Source organism: Aquila chrysaetos, chromosome 9, assembly GCF_900496995.4.
Source record: "Aquila chrysaetos chrysaetos chromosome 9, bAquChr1.4, whole genome shotgun sequence".
NCBI lineage: Eukaryota > Metazoa > Chordata > Aves > Accipitriformes > Accipitridae > Aquila > Aquila chrysaetos.
Genome location: NC_044012.1, coordinates 29,801,601 through 29,807,600, shown reverse-complemented (window position 1 = coordinate 29,807,600; position 6,000 = coordinate 29,801,601). Strand labels below are relative to the sequence as shown.

Here is a 6,000-nt window from a genome sequence, read left to right as displayed (position 1 = left end):
ATTAGACCGGCTCCTGAATAACTGATCAGACGATTTCATTGTTTCACATTACTTGCTGAAAGCCCCATGTGCAAGAGAGCAGGGGTTCCCAAGCCATGAATGGAACAAGAACCACTTCAAAGAGGTGTAAGAAGCAGTAACACCCTCTTTGCAGAGACACTGATCCGAGCCATGGATCACACTCTCTTCTGTACGGGCACATACCATTTGCCAGCAACAGCCTGAGCTGCAGAGTGGGTGCTGGCACAGAGGTGACTCCTGCCAGGGAGGGGTGCTGGGGGGGATAGGTGGATGAGTGGATGGGTTATGTCTTGGTTTCTGGAAAAGAGAAAGGCAAATGAGTCATGGATTTGGGATCCCTTTGTGTTTGCGTGTGTGGTGAAGATAAAAGGATTGCTAAGGTGGGGAAAACACATATATTATCCTGATTTCGGAGCAAGAGGGGTCTGTGGGAAAGGGATCTTAATTTAAATGGGATGTGGGTGTATACAACAAGGGTGGAGACAGAGGAGGTGAGGCACGCTCGTTTATTCCTGCAGCTGTTGCAGAGCTGGATGCTTTTGCTGCTGAAACCCCATCCACGCACCTGCTAAGAGGCAGTGACTGTGCACCCGTATAGCTAAGGCATGCCAAGAAGCATCAGTCACCTCCCTTGTGCAGTTCGGGAACAGGTCACAAAGAGATCCATCAGCTTTATTTGCTCAGGACCCCCAATGTCTGCAAAAGAGGTGAGATTTGAACTGGCTCCCTCGAGGGCTGGTTAATGGCGGATTAGCAAGTTCCCCACTGACGGCGGGGACGTGGGACCTGCTTGCTGCCTGACCTCTCAAGGTCCTGCCAAGGGCTGGGCTGAGGATGTGGAGCTGCCTTCTCCCTTGTGCCACAGCATTAGCGCTCCTGGCCCGCCGCTGCAAGCTGGGCCCTCCTTTCTCTGCCGGCCGCAGCGTGGGCACTTCCCGCCGGCCATGAGTCATGAGCCTCCACACCGGCCCTGCCTCAGAAGCTGACTTTGGACTCCTCCGTCACACAAAACCACACCTTTCGTAAAAACGAAAAGCAGCATTTGGAGCACGTGAATTACTACAACCGTGGCACGTCCTTGGAGATGGCGGAGGGGCCGCCAAGGTGCCCATACGCACTTTCAGTGACTCAGGCGTCATTCCTCGGGGGGGGGGGGGGGGTGTCAGGCTGAGGAGAAATGCTCCCCACCTGAGGAGAACCGCTCCACAGCCTGAGGAGAAATGCTCCCCCTCTGAGGAGATGCACTCCCTGGACTGGGCTCCTATGCCTTCCAGGCTGCCATTTGAGCATGCTGCAAAGGCTGCGGCTGCTGCTCTGGCAGGGGTAGCGGGGAGGCTCTCACAGGGTCTGTGAGGTCCCTCACAGGGTCGCCGTGAACCACGGTTCATGCCTGAACCACGGTGGCAGAAAGCTCACCCGAAAGGGCCACCCCTGCCCGGGGAGTCGAACGCCTGCCGGCGGAGGGTGAGAGGCCCGGGGGCCGAGCTGCGGGAGGCTGGGCGAAGGGCCAGGGGGCTGCGCTGTTCTTAGGGGAGGAGGAAGGGCAGCAGCAGAGCGCTGCGACGTGCCGAGGGGTGGCTGCCCTCATCCGGGCCCTCTCCCTCCGGGGCCGGGGCGGGGGGAAGGATTGGCGCCGCGGGCCAGGGCCAGGGCCAGGGCCGGGACGCGAACCCGCACCCTCCACCCCTCCAGCGCCGCGCCCGGGGCCACGGGGGAGCAGGTGGAGGGGGCGGAGCCACCCGTGAAGGGCCGCCGGGCTGCGCGCGCGAGGCCCCGCCCACCCCGGCGGAGCCGCGCGGTCGCCATGGCAACAGAGGCGCTTCCCGCGGGGCCGGGCCGGGCTGCGCGCGCGCCGCGGCCGGCGGCTCCTGGCGCCGGGGCGAAGGGCCGGGCCCGCCCCGCGGCGCGACGGAGCCGGCGGCGACCGCAGCCCGGGACGCGGCGGGACCGGGGCGGGGCACCCCGGCGCGACCCTCCCTACCTCTCCCTCCCGCGGCCTTTCCGTTGCCCCCGGCAGCCCCTCGCCCCCGGGGATCGCGGGGGGGGCGGCCCCCGCTCCGCCCCGTCCCGCCCCGCCCCCGGGTGGGGGTGTCCGGCCGTACCCGGCCGCCGTTTACCTCAGCCGGGCAGGCCGCTGGGTTCCGCCGCAACGGAGAAGTTGCTAACTAAGTTTCAGCACGGCTGAACCAGCCCCCGTCCCGCCTCGGCTCCCCTGAGGCACGAGCCGGTACCTAGTCAGGGTAAGTGCCGGTGGTGGGCCCCCGGTGAGGGGCGCGGAACCGCGCTGGTGGCGGCGGGACAAAGGCGGCCCGGCCCGGTGAGGCACCGGGCGGGTCCGGTTCACTCACCCTGAGGGGAGCACCGCCCCGGGCTCCCCCCCCCCCCCCCCCCCCCCGCTTCCCCCCGGCCGGCTCTGAGGGCTTCGCACCGGGGAAGGGGGTTACGGATACCCGGCGATCCTAGGGACAAACTCGCCCAGGGCTCGGTATCCGTGGGGGTCTGGCACGGTGGTATCGGGATCGCCTCGCTGCTTGTTTTTCACTGCGTCAGAGCCAAGGGCGAGGGGAGAAGTTGGGTCCTCATGTGTGTGTGTGCTCCGAGTTAAAAAAGGAAAAAAAAAAAAGCCCTTCGTGCTTTTAATTTAGTGTCTGTGTGCGGTTATAGGTAGTTTTTCCTGGTGATTTGGATGGCTCGTGGGTATAATGTTCTGCTGGCGAGCACTGCAGATTAGAGCCTTATTTTGTAATCCAAGATGACTTTTGTAAGCACTGCAATTATCTGTTCCCCTCTGGATTAGTGATGATAATGTGCTTGGCATTCTTACATGTACAAATAAAGATGCTCCCCCCCCCGAAGAGTTTACAGCCATGCCGACTAGTGCTTGGGTTAACAGCAGTCTGGAGAAGGGACACGGGCATTTCAGAAGTGTGGTATGTGACTTTTTATGCCTTGGACTTTAGGAAGTGTATCTGCTCACTAGAGTTAGTTTTAAGTGCCAGCTTAAGGTCATCATGCTGGCTCTTTTTAATTGCGGATGCACATACCTTTGCTTGTTGGCATAACAGCCCATGCATGTGTAGATGTTTTTATTTTGGAAGCATGTCTGACGTTTGGGTGGGCAGTTTTGTATTGCTTTCTTGTGTTATGCAACTGATTTGTCCATTTTTCTCCCTAACTCCAAATGTAAGCGATTTAGGTGTGGATGGAGGGATGTGGAGTTCTGCTTATGGGTGGAAATAGCTGATCCAAAAGATCACATGGAGGTCAGTTTCCACTTCCCTGAATTTGCATGGAGTTCTGTGCTTAAATCTGGGAGGGAGCAAAATCGGGATTCTGAAGAGGTGAAGCTAATCTGCGAAACCCCTTTATTTCCTGTGTGGTGTTGCATCGAGTCGTCTAAAAAGCTTTGCCTTCTTGAGTTCGTTTGCGGCATTGTTACTGTTCTTGCCTTTTTCTGGTCTGAAGGTAGGAGATTAATCTTGTGGATTCAGGTAGTGACTTGACTTCTATTTCTGTGGCATAATCCATGTGATTTTGATTTGTGTGTAAGGAATGGGATTAAGGGAAACCACACTTGACAGATGGCAGAGCTCTTCTATACTATTATGAGATACCGTAACCTTTTATTATACCTACAGAGTTGATTCTTCAGAGTTTAGTAATATAATTCTATTCAAGATAAAGTATTGCGTGATAAAATACTGGTACTGCATTAAAGGAATTGCAGCATATAGCAATTGATATTTTGTCAAAACTGGTGCTTTATTCCATTGTGGTAATTGCAGGCAATTTTCATGGTAGGCTGAAGAGGTAAACTATGTTTCCAGGGTAACTGTGAAGTTGTTTAGTTGCTTCAGAGGTACTTTTTGCCAGAATTGAAGGTTGTTGGTATTTTCTTTTTCCTTGTCTCCCTTGCATAAATTAGAAGACTGTGCATCTTTTTAACGACCACATGAAAAAATTCTTTTTCTTTGTTTTCCTGTGCCATTTTTAGGGTGTGGTAGGGAAACAGACAATGTATGGCAGAAATGCTAATAAAGTTGCCTGGCAGCTTAATCAGGTAAAAACTTTTTCCAAAAAATTTTTCAAGAATTTATAAACTTTCTTTTTTTTTTTTTTTTTATTGGTAGGATTTCCTTCACTGTATGCTATGCCTTTTTATGTAAAAGTTCTCAAGGATATTTATTAGCAAGTAAATCTATAAAGCCTTTCTACTTTAGAATAATTAAAGAGGTAGGAACCCTATTTAAATAGAAGACATAGCCTGTAATTCACTTTTGATAGGTGTATAGTTTGTTGAAAATACACTGATAAACTTTAGTCTGTTCTCTTTCAGATGATGCTCTGAACTAATTCTAAGCTAAATGTTTCTTTTCCAATAAATGTAAGACAGAACAAAGTGACTCTAGAGTGTCACAGTATGGAAATTCCCTAAAAGATGTAAAAATCTAGGACTGTTTTCTAATTCAAATACTCGTGTTTGTCATTTTTTACTATCTCATTTTATATATAGTAGCAAACAAGGTGAACGTCACCAATCCAAGGTTTGTGCTCACGCTGCAGTTCTAGACACTGCCTATCTTATGGCTAGAGGAGAAAGGGCAGAGTACCCACCTACGTTTCTCCTCACCTGGGCTCTTAACTGACTAGATACCAGTGTATTAGGAAAATTTTAATGTCTGATGATTCAACAATTTATTACCTCTCATGATTGCCTTACGGAGAGCTATGTGTAGTGATGATTGTGTTGTTTGGTGGTTGTTTTTGGTTTTTTAATACTGTTTCCAAACGTGTAGCACTGTCATCTTGGATGCTAATTGAGCCTCTTGTGTGACTGCAGGCTCCTCTGACAGTAGTAATATGCTTCCTGGATACCTCATTTCTCCCAAAGGAAAAAAAAAACAAACCAGTTATGACTTGGAAATAGATTTTATTGAAGGAAAGAATTTGAGACTCTAAGACCTATGTTTGAAAAATTTGCCAGCCCTTACTGCTCTATGGACTGGAGGTAAAATTTAGACCACATGTGAAAGAAGGAAGGTCTGATCAGCCTGTCCCAGGTGGGAGGTAGATGGAGAGCTCGGGTATTCCACCTCCTGGGATTCTTTGCATGGCTCTGTGATTTTGCTTGGGTGTTGTCCTGGACTCTGCTCCATTCAGTGCTTCTGTTTCTCTGGCTACTAGATAATTTTGAAACCAGTCCTGTCACCTCCCTTCTCTTTCACATGTGCTTAGTTACTGTAAAGTAAAAAATGAGCTTGCTCTCCTTGGTGAAGAATGTGTCGCTGCATTTGCTGCCTAGTCCTTTCCTCGGGATTAGTCTTTGATCTTTGGTCATGGAGCTTTCTCTCTTCTGGTAGGTTTTCCAAGTATCCTCAGAATCAAGATGATAGAACTCCTGGTGATTTTTCTCTTGTCCTTGAGTTTTTAAATAGTGGTGAGAAAACTTCCTGTAGTCTTGAAAATTTCAGTATAGCAGTGCTTGTGGGGAATACTCTGCAGATCAGGGGCACAGGACTTGGGATCATACTTCAGAGGATTACTCTGAGCATGTCAGTTAGGGATATGGTACAGTTGTGGCTGCAGAAAACTATCTCTCTCATACCTTTGGCTGCTCATGTGTTTAAAAATTATATTGTTTTCTTACTGAGGAGTCTCATATATCAAGAATTTTCTCTAAGACTTGGTATGTTTTCTCGAATTGATATTCCACAGGAATTGATAACTTGGCACTGCTCACTAGCCAGGGGAAGTTTCCTTTGGCAAATGAGTTTGTCATGCTGAGTTGGGTGCTGTGTAGTAATTTAAAAATTTGACTAGTAAAAGGGGTGTGTGTGTGCATGCATGTCTAAATGCAAGTTTTGAATGTTCTGCATCCAGTTACATGTAATGTCACCGTTCTTATTTTCAAGCAATTTCTTCTTGCAGGATGTTTTTCTGCATGAGGATACGAATAATGCTAGTTGGAAGTCTTTCTTT

General features: G+C 50.4%; 1 protein-coding gene across 1 annotated transcript in view; it reads left to right on the top strand.

Annotated features, from left to right (window-relative positions):
• Positions 1 to 1,913: 1,913 nt before the first annotated feature.
• LOC115345749 (uncharacterized protein KIAA1671-like) overlaps positions 1,914 to 6,000 on the top strand; it is a 28,774-nt gene continuing 24,687 nt past the window's right edge. The window contains exon 1 of the mRNA XM_030025075.2: positions 1,914 to 2,261. The gene's annotated coding sequence lies outside the window, so the exon portion shown is untranslated. The remainder of the gene's footprint in view (positions 2,262 to 6,000) is intronic.